A 9,720-nucleotide genomic window follows, 5' to 3' on the forward strand; every position below is an offset into this window, starting at 1 on the left:
AAGGTTGAAGTGGTGATCACTAAAGAAATAGTGGTCAGTGCACTGAAGCTGCCAACAGAAGGTATGACTATGCGGGCAAGAGATAGAAAGATAGCGGGTACTTTTACCAAAGATACTGCTGCTGCCACATTTTTTTATCTCATCCAAAGGCAAGTGAAGGAACCAGCTCGCCTCTATCATCAACATTTCCACTTCCTATGAAAGAGACCACCACGGTACACAACTCCAAACCATGCGGTTGCGACTACTTTCACTCAAGTATTAAAGTCGACAACCAGACAAGTAATAGATCATGCGCAGTATGTGCTTACAACACTGAAGGGCACAAAGAAAGAGGGAAGGATCACATATTTGGGCTCTCCAGAAGTGCTAACAAGAATAGCATATCATGCTATTGGAATGGCCGACAATTTGTCACCAACCCCAGATCAGAACACCTGGATCGTGTCAGCCGACCACCCGATCAACAAAGAGAGTATACAAATTAGATGAGGAATCTGTAGAAAGTTCCCCTGAAGCCCATAGCAGTGAAAGCTTTGACAATGAAGAAACTAGGGCAAGGAGAGACGTAATGAAAAAGAAAGTAGTGGTAGCTCACCAAGAGGAGCCACAGCAAAAGAAGGCTAGAATTGAAAGAGAAAAGAAAACATACAAAAGGAGCCGCCAAGCTGCAGGTGAAGATCCCAAAAAATGGAGTCCAAGGGAGGTAAGGGGACCAAGAACCAAGAACCCTGCAAAGAAGGTTCTAGAGGATCCCAAAGATTTTCTTGAGCGGATGTATGCAAAAACTGAAGCTTTAAAGCTGAAGGAAGCTCTAGAAGCTCAAAGAAAAGCAACGGAAGAAGCGGCTGAGCAATAGAGACAAGCAAAAACTGCTAAACAAAGTGAGTCACATCATGACCACGAGGAGATGTCTCCATGACCCTGTTCACCAACTACAGAACAAGAAGATCAGCCCATGCCAAGTCCAAGCCATTCACCAACGGATATATCTAAGGAAGCTGGCGCAGCAAATGAAAAAGAGCCTGAACAACAGGAAGAAGCAGAGTTTGATCAACCCAAGGAAGGTGAAACAACTGCAGCAGGACTTTCCTCTACAACAGCTCAAGAAGCAAAAGCGGTTGAGGCATCCACAAAGCCTCAAGGAGGAGAAGTAGAACCACCTCTACGGCCACAAACAGAAGCCACTACACCAACAAAAGAGCCACAAACCGACACAACCCAAACTTCTAAACAACCCCAGGTAGAACCTGAAGACTAGGAAACCAATGATGAAGTCATCATGCAGGTAAATGAGTATGCAAGGAAAATGTAGCTGATGATAGACAAGATGAGGACAGCAGCACTTAGCCGTAGTGCCAAGGCTAAAGAGCTAGAACTAGTCATTGATGCTCTACAAGGAGAGCTATATGACATAATGAACATCATTGCAGATCTTCAAAGACAGATTAAAGAGCTGAAAAATGAAGCAGCAATACATCAGATTGCAAAGGAGAAATAGCAAAAAGAGATAGAAGAGCTGAGAGAGCTCCTGACAAAGTTATCCGATGCATGCAAAAGCAAAGATCAACAACTGATAGAAGTAACCAATGAACTTTTAACCACTACTCTGTAAGTACAAAAGATCCAAGTGCAGCTCGATGTAGCTAATGCCTCTTTGCAGTACTCCAAGCAGCGGATCAATGATCAAGCGACATTTCTAAGATAGATAAGAGAAAACCCAGTTGTAGCCTCAATCAAGGGAACATATGAAGTTTACAAGACTTTAGAAAATAGGAACAAGGACCTTGAACTTGAGCTGAAGCTGGAACAAATGCAAAGATGAGACCTTGCATTGATGCGGTTCCAAAGAGAAGAGCAAATTCTCAAGGAAATAGAAGAATTGAAGAGAGTCAATCAACTGCTAAGAGAGGGACAAACAGAAACTCGGGATGAGGCAGGAACCTCTGAACAACCAACCATCGACATACCATCCATTTCGTCTGTTGATATGGAAACACGGCCGTCAGAAGGGCTAGTAGGAGAGTCAGATTTTCAAGTACCAATCACTGAAGCCAAGCAAGTTCCAATGGTCCAACTTTCTAAAGCTGAAAAGATGCATTGAAAGAGCAGGTTGTCCAAGAAGCAGATATGGAAAGCAACAATGGATTGGGAGTTGAGAGTTCTCCACTCAGTAAATGTTACTCAACTCACTCCCAACCAAATCAATGCTCAATGGCATCAGCAATCACTGCCCTACCCATTGATAAAGGTGGAGCTACTGCAGGTTAAGGAAAGACTTTACAAGAATATGTAGGCAGAAGGCTCAGATGATATCCATCCAAACTGGAAAAAAAACAGGTTGAACAAGAACTCTAGATACCTAATTCTATTCACAAGAGCACCTGCAGCCCTACAAAAGGACCCAACATTCTGTCATGTACCAAGGGTAAGGACATAGTAGACACGATGCACTGAAGAAGAAGAGGCCAACATGGCTAAATTACTCACAACTACCAGCTCTAGAGCAGGGACTAGCAACTAAAGAATACATGGTGAAAACCCTAACGGGTGCCATGACCTTCTTCAAGAGCGTCCCTGACCTCTCATGTGCAATGTTTTATAAGATCTGCAGAATGCTGCTCACCTGCATTCAAAATTTTCACGAGCCTGAGCAAGTAGGAGCACCATGGATGTCTTTCCTCGAAGGCAACAAAGGTCTATGCTATGATTTAAGTGGACAGCCTTCAGAAGAAGTCCTCTACGGCTTCTACGCCAAATGTATGTTTCTGCCATCTAGCAATATGTTGGCATTCAAAGAGGCATTCTATACAGGTTTCTTCACATGGCGAACGAAGATATTTGGGCCAGTGATCAACAACCTTACATCAAGGTTTGTTGGTTATTCAGTGATTGAGCTTAAGAATAGAGTCACCATGCAATTTTTGCGAGTCCTAGACAAAGAAAGATGAATCCGATATGAAAATGTTACCATATACATGTGGTAGTGATGTGTGTGAAACACACTAGGACCGCCGGGGCATTTTTTCCCTCTTTAGGAGGTTTTTTCCCCCGTGCATTGTATATACGCCCATCACTCTAGGGCTATCGGTCTTTCCATTGCACACTAAGTAACACACTCTCTATTGTGTGCCTTGAGCTTCCTTCGTCTTCTCCAAGCTGTGTGTGTTTCTCTGCAACCCTAATTCAGACAATTGGTATCAGAACAGGTCACGTCCTCCCGGGCTTAGTCGCCAGCTGCTCCAGCACACGCCTGCTCACTTTCTCTGATTTCAGCGAGCTTTGGCGAGCGCTCGCAGGTCGACAAAAAATTTGGGTTAGCTTGAAGAGCTTGGTCTGCTCAGAATTTTGATTTGGGCTCATTTCGGCCTCCATTTCCACTACAGGTAGTACTGCACAGGCTATTTCGTCATTTTGTGCAGAATTTCTATCAGTGCCGTTTTTTGCATAACAGGTGCCTTATAGTCTTCTACGGTTTGTGCTATATAGCACGGGTTGTTCCCGATCCGTTTCTCCTATTTTCGGGCAGTTTTCACATTAGGTGCAGCATTTACCATGGCTGACAACAACAACACAGATGTGTTCAAGATGTTTGCTGCTGAGGAAAGGTTGGATGGGGACAACTACCCTATGTGGGCTTATATGATGCAACATGTTCTTGTGTCAAAGGGTGTCTGGAACATTGTGCAGGGCATTGATGTACGTCCTGGTTCTGAGGATGTAGGCGATGTTGAGGATGTTGCAGGTCTTGCTGCAAGGATTGCAGCTGTTAGAGTTGTTTTGCCTACGGCAAAACAAGCTCGTTGGGATGTTAAGGATGCGCAGGCTCATGCATTGATTGCATTGTCTGTGAAGCGCACCATTGTTCCTCACATCTGTTCCGCAAAATCTGCAAAACAGGCTTGGGATATTCTAGCAGGTCTTTATGCAAGCCGCAATGAGGCTAAAATTGCTTTGCTGCGTAAAGAGCTGGAGTCGAAGATTATGCATGAGGAAGATGATATGGACACTTTCCTTGCTATTGTCAAGGATATCAATGAGCAACTTATTTCTGCAAGTGAAGTTATTTCAGACAGTTCCCTTGTGCAGACTGTTCTTGATGCCTTACCAGATTCCTACCAGACTTTTGCTAGTACTTGGAGACTGATGACCCAAGGAAATCCTGAAGTTGTCAAGTTTGATGCATTATGCACATTGTTGTTGCAAGAGTCACTTTCTAGAAAAAACAGGACTAGACAGCATGCAGTTGAACAGGCTTTTATTGCTTCTCAAAGAAAGGGTGGTACCAGTAATGCAGCCACTTCTTATGGTTCTGCTGCGAGTGGCAAAAATTTTGTTCCTAATGCTTTTGCTGGCAGCACTTCATCTGGCAATTCTGGTGATAAGGGCAAAAAGAAGATGCGTTGCCATTATTGTAAAGCCAATGATCACTTGATCAAGTCGTGTCCTAAGTTGAAGGCCAAAGAGGCTAAGAAGAAAGAGGGTGGTTCCACTACAAATGTTGGTTCCACTACAAATGCAGCCATTGTTGAGTATTCTGTGAAAGGAGATTGTGTTGTTGATGTTGATGCAGAATGGGCTTTTAGCGCAAAGTGCACTTACAATCCTGTTGTCCATGATGCATGCTTGTCAGTTGCTGCAGATTCACATGTGTGGTATTTCGACAGTGGTGCTACAAAGCACATTACCTCACATCGAGAATTGTTTACCTCTCTCGAGTCTGTCCCTCATGGGAATTCAGTCACTTGTGCTAACAACGCCTCTTATCCAATTCAGGGAGTTGGAAAGATTGTGCTCACTGCTGCTAATGGCAGTTCCTTCACACTTGTTGATGCACTTTACGTACCTGGGATCAAGAAGAATCTCTTGTCTGTATCCGCACTTGCTAGAATTGGACTTGTAGTCAAATTTGTGGATGACAGATGTACAGTTCATGATCTCAGTTTTGGTGATGAAATTGTTGCATCTGGCCTTTTGTGCCGTGGGCTATATAAGCTCACTTTGTATGACAAGTGTGGATAAAATTTTGCAAATGCTGTTGCAGATTCAAGGGCTATTTCAGATGCAAAACTCTGGCATGCACGTTTTGGTCATCTGAATTTTGCCAGTTTGCTGCGTTTGCAAAAATCTGACATGGTTGCTTCTTTTCCACCTCTTGAAGCACCTGTCAAACATGTTTGTGAAGGCTGTATTTTGGGTAAGATGCAGCGTTCTAAGTTTCCAAAGGATGGTTCAGTTCGGGCCACATGCAGGTTGCAGCTTGTGCATAGTGATGTTTGTGGGCCCATGCAAACTCCGTCCTTGGGCAATTACCTGTACTTCGTGACTTTCATTGATGATTACTCCAGGCATGCATGGGTATTTCCGCTTAAAGCGAAGTCCGAAGTTTTTATGTGCTTCAAACAATTTCTGGCTATGGCTGAAAATGTCTCGAAATGTACTATGGGCACCCTGCGTTCCGATTGAGGGGGGGAGTATATGTCTCATGAATTTAATGCATTTCTGGCTAGTCGTGGGATAAAACACCAATGTACAGTGCCTTATACACCTCAGCAAAATGGTGTTGCTGAGAGGAAAAACAGGTCACTGACGGAAATGGCACGATGTATGGTCAAAAGTCAAGCTTTACCGCATTCTTTATGGCTTGAGGCCATTATGTGTGCCACTTATGTACTTAACAGGTGTCCTACGAAAGCTTTGCAGTCTATTACTCCATATGAAGCATGGCATGATAGAAAGCCTTCTATTGAGCACATGTGTGTTTTTGGTTGTTTAGCATATGCTTTGGTGCCACAAGTGCAGCGCAGAAAATTGGATGATAAGGCTGTCAAATGTATTTTTGTTGGTTATAGTGTTGAAAGCAAAGATTACAGGTTGTATCATCCGCAAACAAAACGTATTCTGGTTTCACGGGCTGTAGTGTTTGTGGAAGATTCTGTTCAGCCCTTGCTGTCATGTACTAGAGACAGTAATGTAAGCTCACAGGACATTTATGACACTTTGTTGCCTCTTTTCAGTGGTGGAAATACGAATGTAAGTTCCAATGAGGCAAATGTACAGCCTATGGGGGTTTTTGAAAATGTTTTAGATCAGCCTATTACTGATGTAGATGTACATGATGTACTTGATGAGGAAAGGGCTGAAAATGAGCAGGCTAGAGGTATGCCAAAATGGCTGGTGCACACTTTGCGTGATAGTAAATTGGATGCACCTTTGTCTAGTCGTACTCGTTCAGGCTCTCGCCATGCATCTTATGCATCAGATTGTTATGCTTTGGCTGTGTCTAGCTTACATGATGTTGAGGAGCCTCTATCTTTTGATGAAGCACAGAATTCAAAAAATTGGATGGCTGCCATGCAATCAAAATATGATGCACTTATAGAGAATGACACATGGACTTTATGTAATTTGCCTCCTGGCAAAAAGGCTATTGGTACGAAGTGGGTTTACAAGTTGAAACGCAAGCCAAATGGTGAGATCGATCACCATAAGGCTCAACTTGTTGCAAAGGGTTATGCACAGCAAAAAGGCATAGATTATGAAGAGAATTTTGCTCCCACTTGTCGTATGACTACTATGCATTTTCTATGTGCATTGGCAGCTCATTTTGGTTGGGATGTACATCAATCAGACATTGTTACTGCTTTCTTGAATGGTGACATATTTGAGGAAGTTTATGTAACGCAGCCTCGCGATTTTGTCATAAAAGGACAAGAGGACAAAGTGTGCAAATGTAACAAGGCTTTGTATGGGTTGAACCAATCTCCTCGTGCTTGGTATGAGAAAGCTGACACTCATTTGGTCAAACAAGGCTTTCGTAACAGTCCAACAGAAAGCACATTGTATGTAAAGCGTGAGGGTGATGTACTTCTCATTGTGGTTCTTCATGTTGATGATTTGTTGATCACTGGACCGAATGAAAGACATATTGCTGAATTTAAGGCTGATTTGAATGCTACTTTCAAGATGAAAGATTTGGGGTTGTTGCATCATTACTTGGGTATACAGTTTAAGCAGTGTGATGGTGGTATTGCCTTGTGTCAGAAAAGTTACATAGAGACATTGCTATGTAAGTTTGGACTTGAGGATTTCAAACCTATTGCCACTCCCATGGAAACAGGTTTGAAGTTGAGTCTACATGATGCTGGCGATCCTGCTGATGTCACTCTTTACCAAACTGCTGTTGGCTGCCTCATTTATGTATGTAACACGAGGCCGGATATTCAGTTTGCAGTCTCACAGGTCAGCAGATTTATGCATAGCCCAGGGTCTAAGCATTGGTAGGCTGTCAAGAGGATTTTCCGCTACCTTAGTGGCACTTTACATCTTGGCTTGTTTTATCCCAAGGGGGGATCATTGCCGCCAGACTTACATGCTTTTTCGGACTCAGATTGGGCTGGTTGTTTTGACACGCGAGTGTCCACAAGTGGTTTTTGTTTCATGCTTGGCAGTTCATGTATATCATTGTTGAGCAAGAAGAAACCTACTGTGGCCACTTCGAGTTGTGAGGCTGAGTACAGGGCAGTCTTCACAGCTACGGTTGAGTGTGTATGGCTCAGACGCCTTATGGCTGATTTGGGTGTTGGACAGGACACTGCCAACACTATCTACACTGACAGTCAAAGCGCATTGGCAGTTGCGAGGAACCCAGTTTTTCATGCTCGCACAAAGCACATTGAGGTGCATTACCACTATGTCAAGGAGAGGCTCTCAACAGGAGAGATCAGCTTGGCTTATGTGCCAACACAGGACAACCTTGCCGATCTTTTCACAAAGGCATTGTCTCGTGAGAAGCTTGAAGCTTTCCGCAAAGCTTTGGGCTTACTCCCCTTTGTGGACTGATCCTGTCCTCAGGGCATGGCACTTCCCTTTACTCATGTGCCAGCTCGTTCAGCGCATCACTCCAGGGGGGGATTTGTTACCATATACATGTGGTAGTGATGTGTGTGAAACACACTAGGACCGCCGGGGCATTTTTTCCCTCTTTAGGAGGTTTTTTCCCCCGTGCATTGTATATACGCCCATCACTCTAGGGCTATCGGTCTTTCCATTGCACACTAAGTAACACACTCTCTATTGTGTGCCTTGAGCTTCCTTCGTCTTCTCCAAGATGTGTGTGTTTCTCTGCAACCCTAATTCCAACAAAAAAAGCCCTCCATGCGCTTAAAATGGCCTCGCCATCCATCAACCCGAAGACTACTTCAGTCCATGAACCTGTGTCAAGGACGACACATTCGAGGAGAGGGGAAATGTTAGCAACAAGCTAGCTCGGATAACATTTTTCGGAGCTTTTATTGTAAAAACACTTATTATTTTGATAAATCGGGAATGTTGTAACTCCTACTGTGAATTCTTGCAAGAGTTGTGCTATGTTGGGAAAATCAGCTATGTTCAATGGCTGGAACCAAGTCAAAGATTTTTTTTCCAATGTCAACCCAAATCTCTCATAATGCGTATGGAGATCTGCAATCTATTCAATCCTCAAAACTTGTTTGAAGAGTGAGACATGAGCATATGGATCCCCTGACCCATTGTTTTTTGTTTTAACACATTGATCCACTTGATATGGTCTTAATAGTTGTGGTCCAATCCCTAATCTAACCAATTTATGGTCTCTTGGAAAGATGTCTCTTATGCTCTCCTCTCGTCTTGAAGAGAATCCTGGTGGAATCCTTTCTTTTGCATGTTCTGGCATAATTTTTGACTGGAAGTAAGTAGAGATCGGAGTACCCTTGTACGTATATCTCTCTAGATCAATTGGGTCAACAAGTTTGTACTCTCTCCATACTTATCTACCATCAAAACTTGTACTTCATGGGTATCTATGTACGTGAATGCATAGAGATTCTTATGGAATTGCATCTCTCCAGCATAGGGTACTACACACTTGTAAAAGATATGTTGATCCCCGTTTGTGATTCTTTATATGCCCTCATGAGCATAATCTGTAAGCACTCTCATGGATTCATTGGCTTTTATGAATCTCACATTCGATTTCTCGACCAAAGGATGCCTCTCCTCTAGGTATTCTCCCAATCCCACTGTTGTCGACATTGTAGTGTTATTCGTGTCTCTGAGTGGAGTAGAGAACCCTGGTGGTGGATGATTTGTCAAGGCTCAATACCCTCAAGATATCCCTTGACAAGCCCACTTTGGCTTAGTGAAACTTATCTCCTTTTTGCCCCTGATCAGGTCTCTCATAAATCAAAAATTTATGACTCTTTTGGTTTATGAAACAAACTTTTTGCCTAGCTATACCTGACTCAATTTGGAGTTGTGTATCAAAAGTTAGAGCAATTTTAGTGAACTTCACTTGAAACAACACTCAATACAATCTCAGGACCAAAACACAAGAACTTTGGCTTGCATCTTGGTCTCTAGAAGGTATTTTTAGCTCAAACTTGAGATTTGGGATGTCCTCAAGTATGTCTACAAGCTTATCAAGTCAGATACTCCCACTATGCTGAGGAACATGGATCGTGATCCATGTTCCCTTGTCAATTTTTTTTCTCCAAATTTTCTCAAATTTTGGCAGTATGTAGAAAAGGTCATGTGCAGGCTCTATGCCAATTTTCATCAAATTTTGAGGTTAAGGTACATGGATCGCGATCCATGTTCAACCACCTCTAGACTTGATCTCTTAGGAGGTTGTTCCTGACTGTCCACAAGCTAAATCTCAATTCTTTTTGGATTTGGACTTGTTTTGACAGGTCAGATGTC

This window comes from Adiantum capillus-veneris, chromosome 10, assembly GCF_014529385.1.
Source record: "Adiantum capillus-veneris isolate H3 chromosome 10, ASM1452938v2, whole genome shotgun sequence".
Classification (NCBI taxonomy): Eukaryota; Viridiplantae; Streptophyta; class Polypodiopsida; order Polypodiales; family Pteridaceae; genus Adiantum; species Adiantum capillus-veneris.